Source organism: Mauremys reevesii, linkage group 1 (assembly GCF_016161935.1).
Source record: "Mauremys reevesii isolate NIE-2019 linkage group 1, ASM1616193v1, whole genome shotgun sequence".
Taxonomy (NCBI): Eukaryota; Metazoa; Chordata; order Testudines; family Geoemydidae; genus Mauremys; species Mauremys reevesii.
Window position 1 is genome coordinate 178,792,108 of NC_052623.1, and position 27,714 is coordinate 178,819,821.

The following is a 27,714-nucleotide window of genomic DNA, read 5'->3' on the forward strand; positions in this document are numbered from 1 at the left end:
ATAAGGCTTTTTTAACACAGGTCCCATTTCTGCCACACTTACTCTTTGAAAGCCTGACCCAACCCCCACTGAAATCAGTGGGAGGCCTTCCACTGAATTCAGTGAGCTTTGGATCAGGATTAAGGACCAATATTTTACTTTATGAGAGGTAACATTCATAGAATCATAGAACTGGAAGGTACCTTGAGGAGTCATCTAGTCCAGTCCCCTGCACTCAGGACAAGACTAAGTATTATCTGTACCAGGGGTCTCAAACTCAAATCACCACGAGGGCCGCATGAGGACTAGTACATTGGCCCAAGGGCCACATCACTGATACCTTTTCATATAAAGGTACAAAAGCTCCCCCCACCACACTGCCCCCGGCCCCACCCCCACTCCATCCCTTCCATGAGGCCCCGCCCCTGCCCCATCTCTTCCCGCCCCCATCCCAACCCCTTCCCCAAAGTCCCCACCCCAACTCCACCCCCTTCCTACCCCTATTCCAACCCCTTCTCCAAATCCCCACCCCTGTTCTGTCACTTCTCCACCTCCTTTCCTGAGCATGTGGCTCCCTGCTCCTTCCCCCTCCCTCCTGGAAAGTGCTAAGCTGGAGGTTGGCAGAGGAGCGGTGACATTGCACACTAGGGGAAAGGGGAAGGCAGTGGGTGAGGGGAGCTTGACAGCCGCAGGAAATAACTCCGTGGGGGTGCGGGGAGCTTGGCAGGCCGCAGGAAATAACCCTGCAGGATGCATGTTTGAGACCCCTGATCTATACTATCCCTGACAGGTGTTTGTCGAACTTGCTCTTAAAAATCCTGTGATGGAGATTCCACAACCTCCCTGGGTAATTTATTCCAGTGCTTAACCACTCTGACAGTTAGGAAGTTTTTCCTAATGTCCAACCTAAACTGCCCTTGCTGCAATTTAAGCCCATTGCTTCTCGTCCTATCCTCAGAGGTTAAGAAGAACAAGTTTTCTCCCTCCTCCTTGTAACAACCTTTTATTTACCTTTTAATAAAACATTGGTTTTATTGGGTGAAATTCACTTCTACAGAGAAGGTCAATATAGATGTTATGTGGGACTTAAGTGCTGCTCCGGGGACAATTTCTCTCATTGTGACAGAATTGGGTCTCTGCACTGATGTCTTTTAGATGTAAGAAATACCCTTTTTAATATTCCAAAAGCATTATCTTAAAAAAAAAAAAAAAAGCTTTTCCACAATTTAACACCCTGTCCTTATGCAGCTACGGTTGAATATTATATACAAACAAATTCGCCTTCTGCCAGATAGTAACTTCACAAAGGGTTTTGTTGCTTGATGCTGAAAATATTCTTTTATTGTCTATTCATTAACATTTGTCCATAGAATTAGTCTGACTGATTAATCTAGAATATAACATCAATCCTTTATTGTGGTTCTGGAAAAAGACTTGCTAGAAGATTAAAGCCTTTTAGTGTATTCCCTTATTTCCTCATCAACGAAAACCCAGTCAGCTTATTTGTCTCACTACTGAATGATCTAATTTAAGATATAATTGAACAATCATTTTGGTTATATACCAGTTACCAAATCTTAGCACAAGACAGTTTATTGTATAAACAAAGAACAACTTTGTTAAAATAGTCTTACAGCCTTCAGATCCATAATATTTCTGAAATGCAGTTAAGACATTTTTCTTTAGCTCACAATTACTGGAATTTATGGGTGAATAACAATGAAAATTACTGTCTTTTTTTTACAGACTGCATAAAAAAAGTCCAGCTAATAATATTTTGGGTTTTTTTATTTTAGCTTTTTCAAAGTGAACTAACTATACAGGAGCAATCTTGCAACTTTTATTTAGGTAAGGATTCCTTGAACTTCAAGAGCAGTTACAAACATGCATAAGGATTGATGGCTAGGATTCTAGATGTTCTGATGACAATTTTTCTTGAACTATATGGCTCATTCCTGCACCCACTGAAGCCAATGGAGTTTTGTAATTGACTTCAATAGTAATAGGAGCAAGCCTATAATGAGCCATTAGAATAAAATGTCTTAAACAGAATGTAGAGTAATTTAATTCAATGTTTCAGTACAGAAAAGATGGAGAAAGGTGATTTTTTTCCACTGCAACATGGATCTCCCATGGATAATGAGTAGTCCGGACCAAATATAAGAACTTCAAGAATGAATAGGGTTTTATCAAAACATACTTCTCATGTTTGCTTTCTATCCAGTATGTGACCTTCCTTCTTATTTAGGAGCTCTGTATGGGGCTCTATTCCCTATGCTGGTAATATTGAACCTCTCCCCGCATTCTTGAAGTGCAGATCAATGATTATATAAAGCAACAACTAGGTTTCCTTTCCTTTCCTTTCCTTCTCCCACCACTAAGTAGTGCCTGTTATGGCACTCTGGCAGCAAGAAGAGCTGATATTAACAAAAATTTGTAATACATTTGACTTAATGTTAAAAGTTGTGAAAATTTTTAAAAAGCACTATTAATTGCACTTAGGTGAGAAACTGCACATTAACAAATTGCCTGAGACTATGGGCAGCCTTGTTGCTTCAGTGCCCTATCATGAATCTCAGCTGAACAAATTCAGCTTCCAAAGGGAGAACTGCACCCCCCTGCCCTCCCTCTGTCCTCCCCCCCCCCCCCAAAAAAAAGTTTTGGGTTCAACCTGAAACTATACTTTTCATTTGGGGCCCAATCTAGCTCCCAATAAAGTCAATGAGTATCTTTCCATTGACTTTAATGGGAGCTGGATTAGGTATTTAGGGCCTGATTTAAAGTGTATTGAAATCAATGGACATCATTCCATTGATTTCAAAGAGCTTTAGACCATGTCTTATTCATGGGCCTACTTTCTCCATAGTACTTCTTTTTCTCATAATATATTTATAAGAAACGCTTTTCCCTCTTAATTCCTTTGGCTATTTTGAATTCATTCTCCATTGTTGCTGCTCTTACCATTGCTGACAATCCTCAGTGGAGTGTGTTCTTGATGGGTTGCTTTTCCTCCTTTTCCATGTCTAGTAAAGTTTTTGGGGTTTTTTCTTTAATCCTTGGATCTGTGACCAGTCATTGGGAAAGTCACATTGGCTGCTTCTTGTTCCTTGCCTTCCTTTTTTCAGAAGGACTGAGCTTCAGACTCTCCAGTGTAGATAAGGACCTAAATGTTTCAGTGTTTTCTCAAAACCCCTTTGGTCTACAAAACTGGGCTGGAAGTTTTGTTAGAACAGTCCCTCTCACACATATTCCTGCACTACCAGTCCCAGTGGGAAACCAAAAATGAAAGATGTCTGAAAAGGGAGAGAAGAAACATTTTTGGAAATCATAACATTTATTGTTTTGGATTTGGTCTGAGGGATGGACAGAGGGCCAGATAGGTTCTTGTTCTGTCAAATTTGATTTATATGCGCCTATTAACAGCAGGGGTTAAATGCACATTAAGGATTCAGTCTGGCAATGAAGGACAGAACCATCTATTTAAATTTCATCACAAAAGTTCATGGGTTTTGGACTGTTATAGGATTTGCTGTGAGATTTCTTTTTTGTTTTCTTAGCATTTATTCCAAAATTTGCCTTGGATATGGGAGGAAACTTTGATTTATGGAATATTTTATATCTGCCTGTGGATTACATGTTGTATTTCCTTGGCACCTATGTATGTCCTTTAAACACTCAGGAAAAAAAAGTTGAAAACCAACAAAAGCCATTTTAGAATTATAGGATCTTCTAATTAGAATATATACACATATATATTTATATTTATTTGGATATGGGTATTTGTAAAGAAAAAATCACTCACAAACCATAACATTATGCATCAAGTTTCAACCCAGAGCAACTTTATAGAGCTGAATTAAAGGACCCCATAAAACAGAGTTCATAATGGAAATGCTGGCAAACATTTAAATATAGCAGCATCAGTGGGAGCCACTAAAACATGTGGAAATCCAAAAATTGAAACTTGCTTTTTCAGTTGATATTTTGACATCTTGATGTCCTAGTGCTGCTCAGTCAGGATTTTCCTAATCTTCCCAGAGTGTGAAGGTAACAAATGCCATATGTAATAAGGAGGACTTGAGGTGTACATTGACTGGTAATCACTCAGATAGCATCAGATACAATAGTAACATACAATGCTGATGTCAAGACTATAGATTCTGTTTTGAAAGTTTCTTCTTGTCTGGGTATACTGAGCAAGTATGGGCATAAAATGTCTATACCCTTTCAGTATTTCACATGCATTCCCAGGCTTGTTTTTACAAATGTCCTTCCACTTTTGCATGGATTTGATTTTTTTGTTTGTTTGTTTTACTGCTAAAAACAGAAAAAAGGACTTTGGTTATGAATACTTGCAAATAACACCTTGGATTTCTGGATAGAGTCTTAGCAGAGGAAGGAAGTGAGCTAGATTTAGCAAAGAAATGACTATAAATCTTAACACACATTTACCCAATCCAAGAAGAAATTCTAAGTCTAAACCTTGGAAAAGAAAGTGAAATTAAGATAAGTATCTCCCTCCACCCTAAACCCCCACCACCATTATTCAGAATATTAAATGAGGACTCTGACAGATGGAAATATTTAGAGTGGAGCCTACAAAGAACATGCAATATTATCAAAATGGATTCTGCTCCACTTTTTAAAAGTCTCAGATGCTTCCATTTGAAAGGCTAGGTGCTGTGTTATACTAATGGAAAATATTATATTTTATATTTATAAACGACAATGAAAACCAAGGTTTAAAACCACAAAATACTATATGTGCAAAATTTTAACACTTGGGTTTGAAGTGCCCAGTTTTAAAGAAATATCAGATTGCTTTGACTTGAACTAAATATTATCCAGTAAAGCCTGTGGGTTGAAATAGAAACATCGCACTATTCTGAATTCAGGACAGATTTACTCTCCTCCCAAAAGACCTCTAAAGAAAAAAAAAATCAGTAATCACAGAGAATATGAAACAGAGAGCTTAGGGGGCCAGGTTCTGCTCCTAATAATAAATATACATATACAGTATTTGGAACAATTCATCCGTCAAGTTGGAGGTTATTAGACTTTCTGGCTCAGACTGGGTTCAAAATGTTTTCTTACTATAGCTGATTTTCTTGAATGTGAAAAATAGATGGCCACTTTGGAGATTAAGAGGAGATCAAATTTAGTCAGACCTGTCTGAATGACTGTGTTACTTATAATTTAAAATTTGTCTGATCAGCACACTATACTGGGAGATTAATTAAAGTAATTATTCCTTCCTGTGATTTGTGATCTGGCTTTATTACAAAGTAGAATCAGATTCAAAGCACATCAAACTTTAAATCACTTCTTTGTGTATATTCAAAACTAAGGCAAATATCTGTGTTTCATCACACTTTATGGTGGAGAATTAAATGTAGGGGAAAATTCACAATGCAGAATATTAAGGGATGACAATGGCGAGGTCTAAGGCACATTTCTGAGTTCCTAACAATATAAAAAAACAAACCAAAAAACCTCACCTCACATTTCAAGCATCTTTACCTACAAATATTTCACTCAAAAGATTCCAATATGGTATACTTACAGATACCATTCATGTTCAAATTTAGTATATTAAAATAGCAAATGTGCTGTATGTTACATCTCTCAGAGCAAAACTGGCACATGCCATTCCAGGGCTGTTACAAACATCGCCTCACTAGCAGAATCCATCTGAAACAAGGATTATTTAAGAGGATTATTAATAAAGATTATACTGCCACCATACTCTCTTTGTGTTTGTATTCATTATTCAGAGCAGAAAGATATTCCCTGATCTTTCTTATAGACTTGGTAAAATACAGCATGATGTCAAAGCAGATCACAGCAAATCAATACCTCTTATAGTTCCTTATTAAAATATATATAATAAATTATCATGGTAGAGTGGAATAAAAAGTAATTACTGCAGCTACCAAATCTAAGGTCTGAAGTAAAGACAGATATAGTAAAAAACCAAAACATAGACACAAACATACAGAGCACCAGATGTGCAGATGGAATAAACTGGTAGAGCTTCATCACTGACTTCATTGGAGCTACCCTGGTTTACAGTAGCTGAGGATCTGGCCTAAACTGTGGAAACCATGCACATTACCTAATACTAGTAGCTGAAAACCCATAATGTTGCCTGGGTGTGGCAGTTGGGTCAGGTAATTCACCATCTGTGCAGTCTCCCTCCTACAGCCAATGAAATTGTTTGAATGAAAAATTAGCTGCAGAGTAAAGGTGGTGGTTGGCTGAATTACCTGTGATATCACTATAATCTAGGACTCTTGACATGACATAGATATATATCTAACTACTGCAATACAAATTCCAGCCATCATTGGACTGTTGATATTGTGAACAAAAAAGAGTTCTCAACCATGCTTGTAGCTGTTTGATTCACTTCACACTGACTCAACAGACATTCTCAGCTTCAGAGTGGCACACAGACTTGTGACAGTCCTGGAATTTTATTACACAAAGTATATATGTCAGCTGGCTATTTACACTAATTCACTCATCACCCTTTTCATACTTAAGAACATAAGACTGGTCCTACTGGGTCAGTCGAAAGGTCCATCTAGCCCAGTATCATGTCTTCCAATGGTGGTCAGTGCCAGGTGCCCCAGAGGGAATGAACAGAACAGGTAATAATCAAGTGATCCATCCCCTGTCGCTCATTCCCAGCTTCTGGCAAACAGAGGCTAGGGACACCATTCCTGCCCATCGTGGCTAATAGCCATTGATGGACCTATCTTCCATGAATTTATCTAGCTCTTTTTTGAACCCTGTTATGGTCTTGGCCTTCACAACATCCTCTAGCAAGGAGTTCCACATGTCGACTGTGCGTTGTCTGAAGAAATACTTCCTTTTATTTGTTGTGTAAATAACACTTCCTTATCTACTTTCTCTACACCAGTCACAATTTTATAGACCTCAATCATATCTCCCTTAGCCATCTTTTTTCCAAGCTAAAAGACCCAGTCTTATTAGTTTCTCCTCATACAGAAGCCGTTCCATACCCCTAATTATTTTTGTTTCCCTTTTCCCTTTCGCTATTTCTGGTTCCAGAACAGACCCCTGGGGGACACCACTATTTACCTCTCTCCATTCTGAAAACTGACAATTTATTCCTACCCTTTGTTTCCTATCTTTTAACCAGTTACCAGTCCATGAGAGCACCTTCCCTCTTATCCCGTGGCAGCTTAGCTTGCGTAAGAACCTTTGGTGAGGGACCTTGTCAAAGGCTTTCTGAAAATCTAAGTACCCTATATCCACTGGATCCCCTTGGGGATCTACTTCAGTTAGATCAAGTAATTCTTCAGGTGACCTGAATGCTCATCTCTTACTCTTTGTCTCTGATCTTTTCTCCCAGGCTTACATTAGTGGTCAGTGATGCCAATTCAGATTTTTTTTGCGGGGGGGGAGGGGAGAGGCGTAATTCCAGTCCCCAGCAGAGACCCTGTTTTTGTCCTGGCTCATCTCACTGCCCCTCCGGTCACAGGGACCTCAGGTCTCTCTTGGCCAGGAAGTTTCCCTTTTCTCTCACCTATACAAACACATGAGTCTGTGCAGACTGACAGGAACAGACTCCCCCTGCATCAAGTCACAATACCACTTGGCCCAGATGCCCTTTCATCCAGACATTTCAGTGACGCTGTGACCACACAGCCAGAGCATCACTCTGGACCACTCCAGCAGCAGCTCTAGAATCATAGAATCATAGAATTCAAGATCAGAAGGGACCATTATGATCATCTAGTCTGACCTCCTGCAAGATGCAGGCCACATAAGCCGATCCACCCACTCCTGAACTAATTCTCTCCCTTGACTCTGCTGTTGAATGCTCCAAATCATGATTTAAAGACTTCAAGTAGCAGATAATCCACCAGCAAGCGACCCCTGCCCCATGCTTCGGAGGAAGGCGAAAAACCTCCAGGGCCACTGCCAATCTACCCTGGAGGAAAATTCCTTCCCGACCCCAAATATGGTGATCAGCTGAACCCCGAGCATGTGGGCAAGACTCTCCAGCCAGACCCTCTGGAAAAGGCTAACAATATCCCAACATTGACCCTTTGTACTAATTACCAGTGTGGCACGTTATTGACCTATTGACTAAACCCGTTATCCTATCATACCATCCCCTCCATAAACGTATCCAGCTTAATCTTAAAGTCATGGATGTCCTTTGCCCCCACTGTTTCCCTCGGTAGGCTATTCCAGAATTGCACTCCTCTGATGGTTAGAAACCTTCGTCTAATTTCAAGCCTAAATTTCCTGACTGACAATTTATATCCGTTTGTCCTCGTGTCCACATTAGCACTGAGCTGAAATAATTCCTCTCCTTCCCTGGTATTTATCCCTCTGATATATTTAAAGAGTGCAATCATATCTCCTCTTATCCTTCTTTTGGTTAAGGAAAACAAACCGAGCTCCTCAAGTCTCCTTTCATACGACAGGCTTTCCATTCCTCGGATCATTCTAGTGGCCCTTCTTTGTACCCGTTCCAGTTTGAATTCATCCTTCTTAAACATGGGAGACCAAAACTGCACACAATACTCCAAATGAGTTCTCACCAACGCCTTATATAACGGGACTAGCACCTCCTTATCTCTACTAGAAATACCTCGCCTAATGCATCCCAAGACCGCATTAGCTTTTTTAACGGCCACATCACATTGCCTACTCATAGTCATCCTACGATCAACCAGGACTCCTAGGTCCTTCTCCTCCTACGTTACTTCCAACTGGTGCGTCCCCAGCTTATAACTAAAATTCTTGTTAGTCATCCCTAAATGCATAACCTTACACTTCTCATTATTGAATTTCATCCTGTTACTAATACTCCAGTTTACAAGGTCATCCAAATCTCCCTGGAGGATATCCCAATCCTTTTCCGAATTGGCAATACCTCCCAACTTGGTGTCTTCCGCAAACTTTATCAGCCCACTCCTACTTTTGGTTCCGAGGTCAGCAATAAATAGATTAAATAAAATCGGACCCAAAACCGAACCTTGAGGAACTCCACTGGTAACCCCCCTCCAACCCAACAGATCACCCTTCAATACGATCCTCTGCAGTCTCCCCTTTAACCAGCTCCTTATCTACCTCTGGATTTTCATTTCGATCCCCATCTTTTCCAATTTAACCAGTAATTCCTCTACTGATTTAGACTATATCTAGTCTAAATCTATATTAGATTTATAAATCTAAATCTATATTACATTATATCTAGTCTAATACTCCAGGTGAGGCCACCTCCAGTTTTGGTCCCCCCACTACAGAAGGGATGTGGACAAATTGGAGAGAGTCCAGCGGAGCGCAACAAAAATGATTAGGGGCCTAGGGCACATGACTTACAAGGAGAGGCTGAGGGAACTGGGGTTATTTAGTTTGCAGAAAAGAAGAGTGAGGGTGGGGGGATTGATAGCAGCCTTCAACTACCTGAAGGGGGGTTCCAAAGAGGATGGAGCTAGGCTGATCTCAGTGGTGGCAGATGACAGAACAAGGAATAATGGTCTCAAGGTGCAGTGGAGGAGGTCTAGGTTGGATATCAGGAAAAAACTATTTCACTCGGAGTGTGGTGAAGCACTGGAATGGGTTACCTAGGAAGATGGTGGAATCTCCATCCTTAGAGGTTTTTAAGGCCCGGCTTGACAAAGCCCTGGCTGGGATGATTTAGTTGGTGTTGGTCCTGCTTTGAGCAGGGGGTTGGACTAGATGACCTCCTGAGGTCCTTTCCAACCCTAATATTCTATGATTCTATGATTTAATATGGCAACACTGCTTAAAAGTGGTTAGGCCATATGCCCCCCCAAACACTTCATGGTCTATTGACCAAATGCAAACATCTTGGGGATAGGGCATTCCCAACCCCCCAATTGGTGCCACTGCTTGTGGAGTTCTAGGTCTCCAATCATAATCCCTATCACTACCTGTGAGTAAACTCAACCTGTCTCAGGGCCCCCTGGACACCTAGCTGATTAAAGCCAACCCAGAGATGCTTGCAATCATGTCCTCTGGTTACTTAGGGAACTACAGTGTCATCCATTATGAATTTACAGCATTCATTCCATTCTAGCGGTCCCCTTTGTGATGTTCTGTCCCTTTAAATGTTTGGGAGCTTTCCACTCACCCTCCCCAGAGCAGATCCTCACTTTGGTTTTGGTTTCTGTTTTGCTTTCAGAACAATAAAGCCTCCACAGCAGACAGCTGTGTTTAGATCAGCTCCCCTTGTGCCTATCTCCTTCTCTGCTGGGTCCAAGTACAACATACTTTGAAGCCATTAACTACATGGAGACTCCCTAGGGAAAGGCAAAAGTGGTTGCTACCCTACATCTGCAGGTGGATCATAAATCTGGGAAGAGTCCCAAGAAGCGGGAGCAGCTATGGGGTGTCAAGATCATTAATGGAATAGTTCCAACGGAGAAGTGGGTATATTGATATGTATTGTTCTTGCTCCCTCAAACAGATTCATAGAAAGGTAAACCAACCACATACCCTTCTTAGTTCTCACTTGAGGTCCTCTTATTACCATCATTGGACAGCTGTCTTAATTCCCCATTCAGAGAAAAGGGGCAGACCCTTTCAGAACAAGTGTTTCAGGCTCTCCGAAGACTCAAGCAGACATCCCTGTCTCACATTACACTAAGTTCTCATTTTCAAAGGTTTCTTCACAACCACAAGGGCTCTAGAATTACTTTTTCTTTTAAAAATTAAAATCAAGATTTTGAGGACAACATGGCATCTTCAGAAAAGGTACTGGCTCATCAAACCACCATGAGCCAGGCCACTTCAAATGCCGCATATTACTGTATAACAAATAATGCCGCTAAAATGAATATTGGGTAATTTGGGGAAAATGTTACCAAGTTATATTATTTACAATGTTCTATGAAATTTAAATTGTTTCAAGAAACATTATATTCTAATCAGCAATCAGGAGACTCCACTGATTGGAAGTCCTAGGGATAGAGGTTCCATGACCACCGCTCGCAAGAGAAGGAGGCGGGTGGTGGTGGTTGGGGACTCTCTCCTCAGGGGGACTGAGTCATCTATCTGCTGTCCCAACCAGGAAAACCGAGAAGTGTGCTGCTTGCCAGGAGCTAGGATTCATGATGTGACGGAGAGACTGCCAAGACTCATCAAGCCCTCGGATGGCTACCCCTTGCTGCTTCTCCACGTGGGCACCAATGATACTGCCAAGAATGACCTTGAGTGGATCACTGCAGACTATGTGGCTCTGGGAAGAAGGATAAAGGAGTTTGAGGTGCTAGTGGTGTTCTTGTCCATCTTCCCTGTGGAAGGAAAAGGCCTGGATAGAGACTGTTGAATCATGGAAGTCAATGAATGGCTACGCAGGTGGTGTCGGAGAGAAGGCTTTGGATTCTTTGACCATGGGATGGTGTTCCAAGAAGAAGGAGTGCTAGGCAGAGACCGGCTCCACTTAACAAAGAGAGGGAAGAGCATCTTCGCAAGCAGGCTGGCTAACCTAGTGAGGAGGGCTTTAAACTAGGTTCACCCGGGGAAGGAGACCAAAGCCCTGAGGTAAGTGGGGAAGTGGGATGCCAGGAGGAAGCACGAGCAAGACAGTGCAAGAGGGGAGGACTCCTGCCTCATACTGAGAAAGCAGGATGATCAGCGAGTTATCTTAAGTGCCTATACACAAATGCAAGAAGCCTGGGAAACAAGCAGAGAGAACTGGAAGTCCTGGCACAGTCAAGAAATTGTGATTGGGATAACAGAGACCTGGTGGGATAAATCACATGACTACAGTACTGTCATGGATAGATATAAACTGTTCAGGAAGGACAGGCAGGGCAGAAAAGGTGAAGGAGTTGCATTGTATGTAAGAGAAAAGTATGACTACTCAGAGCTCCAGTATGAACCTGCAGAAAAACCTGAGAGTCTCTGGATTAAGTTTAGAAGTGTGAGCAACAAGGGTGATGTTGTGGTGGGAGTCTGCTATAGACCACCAGACCAGGGGCGGGTGAGGTGGATGAGGCTTTCTTCCAGCAACTAACAGAAGTTACTAGTTTTGGTTCTCATGGGGGACTTTAAGCACCCCAATATCTGCTGGGATAGCAATACAGTGGTGCACAGACAATCCAGGAAGTTTTTGGAAAATATAGGGGACAATTTCCTGGTGCAAGTGCTGGAGGAACCAACTAGGGGCAGAGCTCTTCTTGACCTGCTGCTCACAAACACAGAAGAATTAGTAGGGGAAGCAAAAGTGGATGGGAACCTGAGAGGCAGTGACCATGAGATGGTTGAATTCAGGATCCTGACATAAGGAAGAAAGGAAAGCAGCAAATTATGGACTTTGGACTTCAGAAAAGCAGACTTTGAATCCCTCAGGGAGCTGATAGGCAGGATCCCCTGGGAGAATAACATGAGGGGGAAAGGAGTCCAGGAGAGGTGGCTGTATTTTAAAGAATCCTTATTGAGGTTGCAGGAACAAACCATCCCAATGTGTAGAAAGAATAGTAAATATGGCAGATGACCAGCTTGGCTTAACAGTGAAATCCTTGCTGGTCTTAAACACAAAAAAGAAGCTTACAAGAAGTGGAAGATTCGACTAATGACCAGGGAGGAGTATAAAAATATTGCTCAGGCATGCAGGAGTGAAATCAGGAAGGCCAAATCACATTTGGAGTTGCAGCTAGCAAGAGACGTTAAGAGTAACAAGAAGGGTTTCTTCAGGTATGTTAGCAACAAGAAGAAAGTCAAGGAAAGTATGGGCCCCTTACTGAATGAGGGAGGCAACCTAGCGACAGGATGTGGAAAAAGCTAATGTACTCAGTGTATTTTTGCCTCTGTCTTCACAAACAAGGTAAGCTACCAGATTACTGCACTGGGCAGCACAGCATGAGGAGGAGATGACCAGCTCTCTGTGGAGAAAGAAGTGGCTCAGGACTATTTAGAAAAGATGGATGAGCACAAGTCCATGGGACCAGATGCGCTGCATCCAACGGTGCTAAAGGAGTTGGCGGATGTGATTGCAGAGCCATTGGCCATTATCTTTGAAAATCATGGTGATCAGGGGAGGTCATGGATGACTGGAAAAAGGCTAATGCATAGTGCCCATCTTTAAAAAAGCTGGGAAGAAGGATATGGGGAACTACAGACCAGTCAGCCTCACCTCAGTCCCTGGAAAAATCATGGAGTGGGTCATCAAGGAATAAATTCTGATGCACTTAGAGGATTGGAAAGTGATCAGGAACAGCAAGTCATGCCTGACTAACCTTGTTTCCTTCTATGATGAGATAACTGGCTCTGTGGATGAGGGGAAAGCAGTGGATGTGTTATTCCTTGACTTTAGCAAAACTTTTGATACAGACTCCCACAGTATTCTTGTCAGCAAGTTAAAGAAGTATGGGCTGGATGAATGGATGGTAAGGTGGATAGAAAGCTGGCTAGATCGTCAGGCTCACCGGGTAGTGATCAATGGCTCCATGTTTAGTTGGCAGCCAGTATCAAGCAGAGTGCCCCAAGGGTCGGTCCTGGGGCCGGTTTTGTTCAATATCTTCATTAATGATCTGGAGCAGGGATCAGCAACCTTTGGCGCATGGCCCACCAGGGTAAGCCCCCTGGCGGGCTGGGCTGGTTTGTTTATCTGCCGTGTCTGCAGATTCGGCCTTTCGCGGCTCCCACTGGCCACGGTTCGCTGCTCCAGGCCCATGGGGGCTGCGGTAAGTGGTACGGGCCAAGGGATGTGCTGGCCGTTGCTTCCCGCCACCCCCATTGGCCTGGAGCAGTGAACCACAGCCAGTGGGAGCCACAATCAGCTGAAACTGTGGACATGGCAGGTAAGCAAACCAGCCTGGCCTGCCAGGGGGTTTACCCTGGCGGGCCATGTGCCGAAGGTTGCTGATCCCTGAGCTGGAGGATGATGTGGACTGCACCCTGAGCAAGTTTGCAGATGACACTAAACTGGGAGGAGTGGTAGATATGCTAGAGGGTAGGGATAGGATACAGAGGGACCTAGACAAATTAGAGGATTGGGCCAAAAGAAATCTTATGAGGTTCAACTTAGGACGGAAGAATCCCATGCACTACTATAGACTAGGGACTGAGTGGCTAGGCAGTAGTTCTGCAGAAAAAGACCTAGGGGTTACAGTGGACGAGAAGCTGGATATGAGTTAACAGTGTGCCCTTGTTGCCAAGAAGGCTAATGGTATAAGTAGTGGCATTGCCAGCAGATCAAGGGACGTGATTGTTCCCCTCTATTTGGTATTGGTGAGGCCTCATCTGGAGTACTGTGTCCAGTCTTGGGCCCCACACTACAAGAAGGATGTGGAAAAATTGGAAAGAGTCCAGCGGAGGGCAACAAAAATGATTAGGGAGCTGGAGCTGAGGAGAGGCTGAGGCAACTGGGATTGTTTAGTCTGCAGAAGAGAAGAATGAGGGGGCATTTGATAGCTGCTTTCAACTACCTGAAAAGAGGTTCCAAAGAGGATTGATCTAAACTGTTTTCAGTGGTACCAGATGACAGAACAAGGAGTAATCTCAAATTGCATTGGAGTAGGTTTAGATTGGATATTAGGAAAATCTTTTTCACTAGGAGGGTGGTGAAGCACTGGATGGGTTACCTGGGGCGTGGTGGAATCTCCATCCTCAGAGGTTTTTAAGGTCAGGCTTGATGAAGCCCTGGCTGGGATGATTTAGTTGGGGAGTGGTCCTGCTTTGAGCAGGGGGTTGGACTAGATGACCTCCTGAGGTCCCTTCCAGCCCTGATATTCTATGATTCTACTTTAGAGACGCGAAAGAGCAAGGTCAGAAACAGAAAATACCTCTGGCTTATGGCAAAGGGCAGTAAACTCCAGAATCTGTGAGCATGCAGAAATGTAGGTATGTCCACAGAACAGAAGTATCCCAGGACTCAAAGGTTGTAGTATGGATTGAGGAGTTTCCATGGGGAAGCAGCTCTTACAGTCTAACTTGTTTACAGATGGAGGTCCAAGATGAACTACTAATAACCAAGTGAGAAGTGTCATTTGTAATAAAAACATTAGGGCAGGTCCTTAGCCCTGATTAAGTACCTGGTGCAAAGAGGACTTAAAGCTGCCTCCAAGGCCCCATGTTGGAAAAGCCTTGGCTGACATAAAGCCTTTAGCCTGCCCTAACTTACAGCCCTCAGCAGCCCCAGGATCAGAGAAGTGGAAAGGTGGCACAGAGCAGCTGAAGATCTAGCCCTTTATTTTCAAAAAATTGAATTCTGACAAATCTATTTATGTATCACTGTGAGTTAGGGATTGTGTGCAACTCCAGGGAGGAGGATACCATAATTTCTCCAGGAACCAAAAACAGTGGGAGGTGATTAAGGCAAATCACTTAGGTTGAAACACTTCCTAGGAGGTACCACTACCAAGCGAGACTTGCATGTACTAGTTTAAACTGGCTTGTCCAGAGACCATCAAACAAAGACAGGACTTTGGGGATAAAAAATGGGTTTAAACTGACTTGGGGCCTCTTTCTTCCCAGCAAACAGACAGGCCTTCATGTCCAAGGGGGACAAATGTTTAGAGAAGAGTTTGGAAAGTCTTTCACCTACTATGGACCCATAAGATTGATGGATTTCTTCTGGTAAGCTTTTAACACGCATATAGGAACTTTTATTGTTTTTATATGTTTTCTCTGTAATGTTTTTACCTTAAGAATAAATGCAGTTTGCTTTATGAAGTCTGGGTGGTAACTGGTGTACGCTGTTACAGGCCTTAGATAGCGGTTAATCACAGGTGCTGAACCCCAGTCAGACCCACTGGGAAAAATTACAATGAGGTTCAAAAGAAATGCAGGCCTAAACCCCTGGTTTGGAGGGAGAGAGACATGGGTCTCCACCAGAGAGAGGTGACACCTGGGAGCCAAAAACCTTATGAGGTTGCCTTGAGGAAGGTCAGAGGTGTGTGTGGTCAAAGGTGAAGTGTTGTGTATTTGGTTGTCATGGTTTTTGTTGCTATGGCAACTGAGTTAGATTATTATGGGTTAGCTCAACCGGTTTCAACCGGCGGAGTGAGCTCTCTGTGTCTGTAAATAAAATGCAGGTTTTGGTTAGCTGCCTGCTCTCTGGCCTCAAGTGATTGCTTCCTACACCGGCTGCCCCAAGGATTTAACACTGGCGACGAGGATGGGATCCTGGTGCTGCTCCAGTAACAGAAGGAAGTAGAAGTCAAGGTAAAGAACAAACAAACAAAAAAAGCTGCTTGTTTGCACTGACTGTGAAAGTGAAACTAAAAATCATGGCTACTCTGACCAGGCCCCTGGAGCCTTTTGATGAGAATACAGAGCAGTGGCATGTGTATACTGAGCGTTTTGAGCTTTTTGGTATTGCAAATGACATTACAGAAGCGAAGAAGGTGCCAATATTCTTAACTGTTGTAGGGGCTAAAACCTACTCTCTGCTGCGCAGCTTACTACACCCTGTTAAGCCTGAGACTAAATCTTACAGTGACATTGTGGAAATCCTGGGGTCTCATTCTCCCCAAAACCACTGGTAATTGCTGAAAGATATAGGTTCCACAAAAGAGACCAAAAGGAAGATGAAACAGTTGTACAATTCGTAGCCATTTTAAAAAAGCTAGCAGAACACTGTGAATTTAAAGAGATGTTAAATGATGCCCTGCGTGACAGGTTAGTGTGTGGCCTCTGCAGTGAAGCTGCGCCTACTGACAGAGGCTCAGCTTACATTACAGAAGGCTGTTGATATTGCTGTCTCCATGGAACTGGCTACAAGGGAGGCACAATACATCGGTGCATCCCCTAGGGTGCAAAAAGTGTCACAAGAACTGACCCACAAAACGGTGCAGAGTCAAGAATGTTACCGCTGTGTAAGCTGGGTCACCAGGCATCAGAATGCTGGTGTAAGGACCTGTGTGTCGACACTGTGGCAAAGGGACACATTGAGTATGCCTGTAAACAAAAGAAAAAGAGGCCTGTGGTCTGGCTGACAAAAGAGGAACCTTGCATACCCTAGAGCAGACCCAGGATGATCAAGGTGACACCTCCTCACAAGAGGAAGTGCCACTGCATGTTTTGTCTTTGGCAGCGGGCTCACATGAATACTGGGTAACCCCTTTATTGGAGGGCAAACCTATACGCATGGAACTAGACACCGGTGCAGCTGTCTCGCTGGTTCCTGAGACTGTGTATAAGAAAAGCTACAGCATCTCAAGGCAACAAAAACTGTTCTGAAGACGTATACAGGTGAAGCTGTGCCCATGTTGGGCACTATTGATGTTAAGGTGGAGCTCAATGGACAGGCAGCTAAATTGCCACTGTTTGTGGTGAGAGGTGACTACCCAGCCTTAATGGGTAGGTCTTGGCTTGGGAAGATTCAACTGAACTGGGCAGAAGTGCACCGGATGACTAAAGAAGAAACCAGTCTAACCCCTATTCTAAGGAAACATGCTGCTGTTTTTGGAGATGATTTGGGAAGTATGAAGGGAATCACTGTGACATTGAACATTAAACCTGACAGTCCACCAAAATATCTGAAAGCCCGAACTGTGCCATATGCCATCAGGCCAAAAGTTGAAGCAGACCTGGAGCGCCTGGTCACCAATGGAGTCCTAATACCAGTTACCCATAGCTCATGGGCCACTCCTATCGTTCCAATCGTGAAGAAAGATGGCTCTCTCCGGATTTGCGGTGATTTTAAAGTCACTGTCAACCCAGTGTTGTGTGCAGAGCAATACCCGCTTCCCCGCATCGATGACCTCTTCGCAGGCCTGGCTGGGGGACAAAAGTTCAGTAAGATTGATCTGAGTCAAGCATATTTACAGATGCATGAAAAGTCCCAAGAGCTGTTGACTATTGTGACTCATAAGGGGCTTTATCGATACTGTCGCCTACCCTTCGAATAACATCTGCTCCCCCTGTTCCAGAGGGCTATGGACCAGATCTTGTGTGGCTTGTCAGGAGTTCAGTGCTATCTGGATGATATCCTGGTCACTGGAAGAAATGAAGAGGATCACTTAAAGAATTTAGAGGCTACCCTACAAAGACTGGAAGAGTATGGCCTACGAGTTCGCAAAGACAAGTGTGAATTCTTCAAGCCCTCTGTTGAATATCTGGGACACATCATTGATTCTGCAGGTCTTCATAAGGCCCCTGCAAAAGTTAAAGCTATTGTGGAGGCTCCCCCACCTCGAAATGTAAGCCAGCTGCGCTCGTTTCTAGGACTCCTGAACTATTATGGAAAGTTCATCTCACAGTTAGCCACACTGCTAAAACCACTTCATGAGCTCCTTGGGCAGAACAAGGCCTGGAAGTGGACTGAAGCCTGTGATGTTGCGTTTAACAAAGCTAAGGATGCACTGCTAAATTCTGAAGTTCTAACGCACTTTGATCCATCCTTACCACTGCAATTGGCCTGCGATGCCTCCTTATGGAGTGGGAGCAGTCGTGTCACATATTATGCCTTCAGGAGAAGAGAGACCTATTGCTTTTGCTTCACGCACTCTAAGCAAAGCAGAAACTAACTACGCCCAAATCGAACGTGAGGCATTAGGAATTGTTTTTGGAATTCGGAAGTTTCATCAGTACCTGTTTGGGCGAAAATTTACTCTTCTCACAGACCATCGACCTCTGACATCAATTTTTGGACCCTACACAGGCATTCCCCCATTAGCTGCTAGTCGTATGCAACGTTGGGCATTGTTACTTTCAGCACACACATATGAAATCAAATATCGGAAATCCACTCTGCACGGCAATGCAGATGGCCTTTCAAGGTTGCCTTTGCCGGTCAAACACCAAGATAGTGCCCAAAAGGAAATCTTCTACTTTGAACAGGTAGAGAATACACCCATCACTGCTACTCAGATAAAGAAGGCAACTCGCGTTGACCCAGTATTGTCCCACGTTATGGACCTGGTGATGCATGGAAAATCTCGACAAACCTCTCTGGTCTCATCCGACCTTGTTCCCTACATGTCCAAGCGGACGGAGTTATCAGTCCAATCTGGTTGTTTGTTGTGGGGGAGACGTGTCATTATTCCACCACCACTGAGATCACAGATGTTAGAACAGTTACATTCCGGTCACTGTGGAATAGTGCGCATGAAGGAAATTGCGCTATTTTTGGTGGCCTGGACTGGACAGCGCTATTGAAGAGAAGGCAAAAGCTTGTATGTCATGTCAGGGTGTGAGGAATGCACCCCAGTGGGCACCCCTACACCCATGGGACTGGCCTGAAAACCCGTGGCAACGTATTCACGTTGACTTTGCTGGCCCCCTTGAAGGAAGCATGTTCTTGGTGGCAATAGATGCCCATTCTAAATGGCCAGAAGTCTCTATAATGCAGTCCACTTCTGCAGAGAGTACTATCCAAAAACTACGAGGACTCTTTAGTCGTTTTGGTCTGCCAGAACAACTTGTGAGCGACAACGGACCGCAGTTCGTTTCTCAGGAGTTTCAAAATTTTATGAAGGCAAATGGGATACACCACATCACGTCAGCACCATATCATCCGTCCACCAACGGATTAGCTGAAAGATTTGTGCAGACAATGAAAAACGCTTTGAAATCAGCAAGGGGACAACACTCCATTCAAAAGCGTCTGGATACCTTTTTACTTTCCTACAGAAACACACCTCATGCTACGACCCACGCATCTCCGGCCTTTCTAATGATGGGACGACAGCTGCGCACTTGCTTTGATCTGCTGAAACCTTCTGAACCCCGACAAATTGTGCAACATCAGCAGCAATATCAAGTCATCAGACGGGCACCCAGAGCAAAAGACCGAACCTTTAGCCCGGGACAGCCAGTTTTGGCTCGAATTATACTTCCAGAGCTAAATGGGTTCCAGACACAGTCATCACTCAAACAGGACCTGTTTCCTACACAGTCCGGACTGCAGAGAATCTTACCTGGCGGCGACATGTAGATCAGCTGTTGCCAGGTCATGCCAGTCCTCAGGACCCATCTGCAGTTGAGGGGTCTGACTTCACCTCTTCTGGTGAGGGACCGAATCACGAGTCACCTGTTTCTGACTGTTCTCCCCATTACTGCCGGCGGATGAGATACCCCTTTGCCCAGCACGAGCTGATACCACCTCCTCACCTGTTCGTTCTGCGGACACTGAGCCCCTAGTGCTTTCGGGTGCAATAACACCAGAAGTTCGCCGTAATCCACCTAGAGACAGAAGGCCTCCTCATCGGCTGGATCTTTAGCTAGGGCGAACCCACGGTTATGGGGCAAAATAATCCCCAGGGTTTAGCCGGGAATGGAGGCAGTCTACCCTCCTTCTCTAGTCTAGTGTGTGTTTTATTTAGGGGATGTTCTTATTAGGCGGGGAGGAATATGTTGTGTATTTGGTTGTCATGGTTTTTGTTGCTATGGCAACTGAGTTAGATTATTATGGGTTAGCTCAACCGGTTTCAACCGGCTGAGTGAGCTCTCTGTGTCTGTAAATAAAATGGAGGTTTTGGTTAGCTGCCTGCTCTCTGGCCTCAAGTGATTGCTTCCTACACCGGCTGCCCCAAGGATTTAACATGAAGTTAATGCTAAAACTATGCCACCTCACTTTAGGAATCCATGATTGAAAATTTTAGCCTGTGCCTTCATAATTTAGAGACACTGTTCTCTTTCTTGTAAATGCAGAAGGCTCATTATGGTTAAATTAGTCTTCATATATTTCTGATAGTAAATTTTTTGGCACAAATATAATTTCCAAATATTTCTGCTGAGATGGAAAAATGTTCTTTTTTTTTTTTTAATAGCTGCAATTCCTTGTTCTTTACATGGGAAATGGAAGGAAAACTCAGAGGTACATACAATTAGTTAAGTACAGACACCTGCATTTAATACTCTTATTTACTTTACAATTTACCTTGATTCTTTTTATCCCTCAAGTTCCTACTCTCCAAAAGTCTTTCAAGTTCTTGTCTCCAAAAATCACAAGGTCCTTTTTTCCTCCACTTAGTTTCTCACTCTTATTGCCACTGTACAGTTACATGAGAGAATGAGATGTTTGGCATGAATAAGGGTTAAGATTAACTCTCATAAGTCTAGGAAATAAATTGTACTAAGATTGCAGCTTTGGGGATTTCCTGGAAAGAGATCAACAAGAAAACCAAAAAGTTTATTTTGGTAAAATACTAAAAACTTCACAATGATATGTCTTTCACAGGTGTACTTTAAATGGGAGCTTTACCTGCATACAATTATGGCCCTGAAAGTTATTAATACTTCCCTGTACTTCATGCATGAAGACTGAACTGGTAAAAATCTGTATCAACTGTCTCTTTCCCCCACCTAAATCTATTGTATCATACCTTTCACACGAGATATTTATAGATCCCATGTAATGTACTGTAGAGTCTTGTAGCTGAAGTATTACAAAATTGAGTGGATTTCAGAATGTGCATCTACAGCATGGAATAGGCTTAGTTCGTAAGAAAATGTGGTTCTAATATATATATTTTTAATGAATGAATGCCTATTAAATACATTAAGAAAAATAAGAGTAAATTATATACAGAGTCCTAATTATGTACTATAACATATTTTGGTGGTATTTTCCAAACATTTATTAGAAAAATCACTTCAGCACTCTGTAAAAGCTTCTATATATTTTTCTTATAAATGCCCACCCCTCTTTCTGTTTCCCTCTCCAAAATAGGTAGAACATATAGTAATGAAAACAAGTTCCACATTTTCTCTTCTTGACATAACCAATATGCATATCACTATTTTCCATTTTACTATATATCGCATTTTCATACACCAAAATATAAAAGCAAAATATTGCATAATACACAGTGGTTTCATCATAGGAAATACCACAAAAACTGTCAGAGGTGATCACTCAAAGGACCAACAAAAAAATGGTTGTTTGACAGAGGTGGGCTTTTACTATAGGTGAAGAAGCAAGACTTACTTTGGTTTGGTTTCCTCAAGAAAATAAATGGCTAAATAAGAGTGATACCATGAATAATTCCATCTAGCTTATTTTACAATAATTCAATTTATTCTTTTGTAAGACAATTCCATGCTGGTTCAACACATCCTAAGTACATGTGGGCCAGGGCAGAATGAAACGCAGAATTGGACTTAGAATTAGAGCTGGTGAATATCTTTTCATCAACATTTTTAAATATATAAAATGCTTCTGGAACCAAATGAAAATGTTTGCAGAAAAGTTTTGGTTCAGTAAAAATGTTCTAGTTTTTCAATGTAAGACCAAACAACAAACATTTTAGGTTTGGGGGGAATTTATCCCTTTTCTGTATTTTCTTCCCCTTCTGCCAAAAAAATTGAGAGAAATAGGGGGGCCAAAACTAACCCCCCAAATCTTTTCAGTGTCCCAGCTTCTATATATGGTAATTTTGGGCAGGATGGTAAATAGACCTCCACCTCTGAACTCCAATTAAACCTCTGTGCTCTAGGCCCTGCAACACCTAGGTCACCTCTGAAGTGGCCCCACCAGCAATTAGGGGTCTCTGGTGTAGACAACAAAAAACTTCTGGTATCACCTTCTTTTTCCAAAGCAACAACATTGGGAGAGTGACGCACAGTGGACCTCTCTGGTTTTCAGTGAGGAAAGCCAAGGGAAGCCAGACACAGACAAAATGATCTCAGGAGGAATATGTTTTAGAGGAGAAGAAATAATGGGCAAGGGAGGTAGGAGAGGAAAGGCACACAAAGGGCCAGGGAATGAGGAGGAGAGATGCACTGAAAGCTGAGGAGGCAGGTGGATAGAGATAATCACAGTAATGTTATATTTACAGTATAAAGGCTGTATCAGTCAATACAATTTCACCTTAATACCAACAGGCAAACTCTATTCAGCCCTGGCAGCATATAGGGGAATGAAGCAGAGCTGGAGAATGAAGGCCCAAGCAGGCCTTTAGACCAGTGTTTCCTAAACTCAGGACGCTGCTTGTTTAGGGAAAGCCCCTGGTGGGCCGGGCCAGTTTGTTTACCTGCCGCATCCGCAGGTCCGGCCAATTGCGGCTCCCACTGGCCATGGTTCACCGCTCCAGGCCAATGGGGGCTGCAGGAAGCAGCATGGGCCAAGGGATGTGCTGGCCCCCACTTCCCGCAGCCCCCATTGGCCTGGAGCAGTGAACCGCAGCCAGTCGGAGCCGCAATCAGCCGGACTTGTGGACACGGCAGGTAAACAAACAAGCCTGGCCTGCCAGGGGCTTTCCCTAAACAAGCGGCATCCCAAGTTTGGGAAATGCTGCTTTAAATGAAAGCCCACCAACTCTATGAAAACAACTCAAATAGTCAGCGAGAAGACTGGTCTTTTAGAAGTCAGAACCCCGCAACCAGTTGTGCGAAGGCTGGGCTAGAGACCAAGCTCTGTTTGCAGTTTTAGTTTTATGAAAATCTTTCTTTTTTAAATGATGTAGACTCCAGAAACCCAGAGAATAAAGTTTTTGGGAAAAGGACATGCTTAGTGAAAGACTTTTTGTTGCATAAGCAGGTGACTCTTACACCTACTTATAGAGCTCTCTTTGCACTCTTTCTCTAGAATTATGAGGTGCTTGCAGGAGCTGTTTGGGGCAGCCAAGTATCACAAACCAAGTGACATCATATTAAAAACAAGCAAAGTCTATGAGGGCATCAGCCCACCCATTGTCAGTGTGGTTTGCAATCTAACGATTTTACTCAGATTTTATTCTGCTCTCTGTTCATGGATTCCCAGACTATAAGAGCACAAAGAAACACCTCTTTCCTCCTCACTTTTTCCTACTCAAAAGATGGTGCCCTTTCCTGTCAGATGCAGACTTCACCATGGTCATCCATGTCTTTATTACATCTAGGCCAGGGATCGGGAACCTTCGGCATGTGACTTGCCAGGGTAAGCCCCCTGGTGGGCCGGGCTGATTTGTTTACCTGCTGCATCCGCAGGTTTTGCTGATTGCGGCTCCCACTGGCCGCGGTTCACCACTCCAGGCCAAAGGGGGCTGTTGGCTGCAGGAAGCGGCGCGGGCCGAGGGATGTACTGGACACCATTTCCTGCAGCCCCCATTGGCCTGGAGCAGCCGAACCTGCGGCCAGTGGAAGCCGCAATTGGCCAAACCTGTGGATGCGGCAGGTAAACAAACCAGCCCATGCCAAACATTGCTGATCCCTGATCTAGGCTAATCTACTGCAATATTATTTGCCTGGGACTACTGATGAAAGCCACCTGAAAGCTTCAGCTAATGCACAATCCAGCTGCCTGATTATGAGCAAGACATACCAGCAAGAGTCTATTACAACCCTGTTCTGCATTGGCTCTCAATCACCTTCTGGGTGAACTTCAAGGTGTTTATCTCCAAAGTCCTATGTGGACTTAGTCCTGACTTGAGTGCAGGAGACTGGACTAGAAGACCTCTCATGGTCCTTTCTCGTCCTACACTTCTATGATTCTATGGCCCAGGAACCAGATACTTTTGAGATTGCTTCTTCCCTCTCTGATCCACCATACCAGACACATTCATAAGATTAATCTTATCATACTAAGAATAAATTTCAAGAGATCTGGGGGCAAAGTTTGCTTGGTGGCATGCACTCCAACATGAAATACATCTAAGCATGACACTAGCCACACTCAGCAAATGCTGTAGAACACACATCTTTGCCTGGGCTTTTTGCTAACCGCAGACTCCAGTACCCTAGCATTACCACTGTCAAGCTTACCCTCAAGCATTTCCTGTAGAGCCCTGTCATTGTACATGATAGTAAGAACCTCACCCACTTCCTATGATTCAAATTTTGGGAAAAGCCATACCAAGTGACTTTTATCAGAAGAGACTTACCAAGTTGTCACCTTAATAGCAAATTGACAGATGAAAAATTTGCTATGAGTCTCAGAAGAAACTTCCAAACTATGAGAACTCATTAGGCAATAGAATGGTTTTCCAGTGGGTTCACTGGAAGCCCAATCGTTTGAAAAAATGTGAAAATGAACTTGATTGGGCAGAATGAAAATGTGTTGTGAGGATCAGTCCTGCATTGGCAAGACGAATTGGCTGATCCACCAATTTTGTCTCTCTCTAACTTCTCTGATTCTATGACTCTACAAGATTGCTAAAAGCAACTGAACCCATTTTCATTTCTGGTTATTTTGTGCTGATTTTTTTTAATAATTAAAAAAAAATCTTTAAAAAAATATCCTGTAATAAACACCTGTGCTCTTGGGGTGAGGCTTTGTATGCCAAATTTCAGTCTAAAAAGAATATTTATAGCTAAGTTATAAATCCCTGAAAATAGAGATTTATATTTACAATGGAAAGACTGATAAGCTCTTACTGCAGCTATACTAGCAGGCAGCCATACTCTAATAAAGAGGTGTTATTTTAACAAGAACACTTATAATGGCAGTATAATGTAGTTAGGAAAGAATGAACTTTACAAGGTGAGTGTAGAACTTAACACAAATTCTCAAGCCAAAAAAACAAATAGTGGACCTCAAGGAAAGTCTATTAAATACACATTTGCTCATGGACCATGTGATTTTATGGACTTTTACCAAAGAGAAATGCAACCCACTATTTAATATTTTGGAGCTTTTAAAGTCTTCATCCATTTTGAAGCTGAATAAGTAGTGGCACTCTTACAAATTTCTTCCTAGGAAACATGAATTTGGGTAACGGAATTCAAAAGATTCATAATCACATCTATGGAATATTATACTAATCACTAATATAGGAATCAATTTGGATTTACAATTCAAATGTGTTTCATTTATGGCAAAAATAAAAATGTTGTGGAAGGAGTTAATCCTTATAATAGACCACTACAGTCACTGGAAAAGCTGCCAGATTACAATGGGTCCAGGATTTTGTCTCCTTGTCTACTGATGTTGCTATGGGTGAAATCACACTAGCAAAATACAATGTAAATATCAGGGCAAAAATTCACCCCAAATCTCCCATACATTAGCACAAAGCACAAGTAAACTGACCTTGTACAAGGAACTAAGCAGAGGTTCAGAGGACGACAGACGCCAATGTCGAGGTTAACCAGAAATATGCAACACAGCCCTTCTGCAGCAACTATTCCATCCTATGGATTAGAATATCAACTATTGTCCTTGTACTCCTCAACTCCTTGTATGGATGGCTTCTACATAGCCTAAATGCATACCCAGCATCCTGTTCCCTGTTCCATCCCAATACTCCTCTCCAAATCAATCCATTCCAAGCTGTCATGGAGCTCATCTCCCCAGTTTGATGGTCCCCCTGTGTGGCCACTCCACTTATGCATCCCTAAACAGGGGCCGGAATACCGTGGACCTGTGAAATGATTAGACCCTTCTGGATGGTCTTTCCCAAAGGAAAGTGAAGATCTTTGTGAAATATTCCCTATCGTGGGATAAACCTATCAATAAAACATCAAAGGCCTTGATACTGCAAACACTGCTTAACTTTAAGCACGTGAGCGTGAGCTGTCTCATGAGCTTCAAAAGAACTGCTCACATGCTTACAGTTAAACAACACACATACATGTTTGTAGGATCAGGACCTGAAATACAAAACATGTTGGTCTTCTCTCTCCTACTACCAGGACCAGCCCTAGACTAAATGGTGCCCCAGGCAAGGAGCATCTTCGGTGCACCCCCACCTTCCCAAACAGTATTTCTCTTATATTGTTGCGTAGATAGGGGTTCAATAGATATCTCTGGCATCTCATTAAATATGTCCTTTATTAATTGCTACTTACACTCTCCAAGTCTTAAAACACAAGTATACTTTCACAATTACACAATAAAACAAAGTTCACAATATCACAGCTGGGCTCACGTCACTTCACTTTGCTCTTATATATGACTGACTGACTGGCCACACCCTGCCTCTTATATACCTGTGAGAGCATGGCTGACAACATTCTAGGAGGTTCAAGGAAAATGTAGTTCTCAGAAAGTCTAGAAGGTTCCATGAGATTCTGCTAAGGTCCACAACGTTCTAGAAGATTAGTGAAAAATGAATTCACATATGGAATACCTGAAACACTTTACTTCAAACATTCTATTATCCCCTTTTGTCGTTAACAACAAAAACAGCATCCCAAGTTCGGCACCCCCCCAAGCCCGGTACCCCACGTGGTCTCATGGGTTGCCTGCCCTGCCAACTGCCCCCCTCTGAAAGAATATCAGAAAATCCACCACTTATAAAAATGTCCTGGGGAAATCACTTCAAAAGAAAAAGAAATTACTTTTTTGGGACAATTAGAGAAACAGTAAAGGTCTGAAAAGAATAATTATCTGTCTTTGTTTTATTTTTTTAGACATCCCAGATTTTTTGTTTGCTTGTCTATTTAAATATAGGGATAAACAAACATGTAAGCTTGCTGCCTTCTTGTTTATTTTACATAGCAATGAGTATAAAAAGGCCTGAGATGGCAACCACTCTCTCACTTTTCTATGTTCACTTTGGATTTTTTTAAATTTTGTTTATTTTTATGGAATAAGAAACTTAATATGGTATATCCTTTTTACATGAGGCATTAATAAAATGACACTTGCAAAATTCACAGTGAGATTCAGGGGATGAACTCTCTTAATTTTTGTTACTGCATTACTGCAAACAGTAGGATGCTTACAATCATCTTGCAATCTCATTAACATTTAAATGTAAATCAAGGTGCAGCAGCTCAATAGCCTTCTGACAGTATATAGTCATATATTTATATTGTAAGTTCTGTGGAGCAGACTATCATTTGTTATGTGTGTATGTAGTGCTGAGCAAAATGGGATCCTGATTCCTGATTGTGGTCTCACTGCACTTCGTG

General features: G+C 42.8%; 1 long non-coding RNA gene across 3 annotated transcripts; it reads right to left on the reverse strand.

Annotated features, from left to right (window-relative positions):
* Nucleotides 1-1,347: 1,347 nt before the first annotated feature.
* LOC120407476 lies at nt 1,348-26,832 on the reverse strand. Of its 3 annotated transcripts, XR_005600027.1 has the most exons (6): nt 26,647-26,779; nt 25,889-25,989; nt 20,819-21,038; nt 5,543-5,670; nt 2,941-3,272; nt 1,348-1,502 (listed from the first exon to the last, which is right to left on the reverse strand). It is a non-coding gene; the product is annotated as an uncharacterized LOC120407476 (long non-coding RNA). The 3 variants fall into 3 exon arrangements; XR_005600023.1 differs by lacking the exons at nt 25,889-25,989; nt 26,647-26,779 and adding an exon at nt 26,788-26,832; XR_005600019.1 differs by lacking the exons at nt 20,819-21,038; nt 25,889-25,989; nt 26,647-26,779 and adding an exon at nt 7,535-7,669.
* Nucleotides 26,833-27,714: the final 882 nt, after the last annotated feature.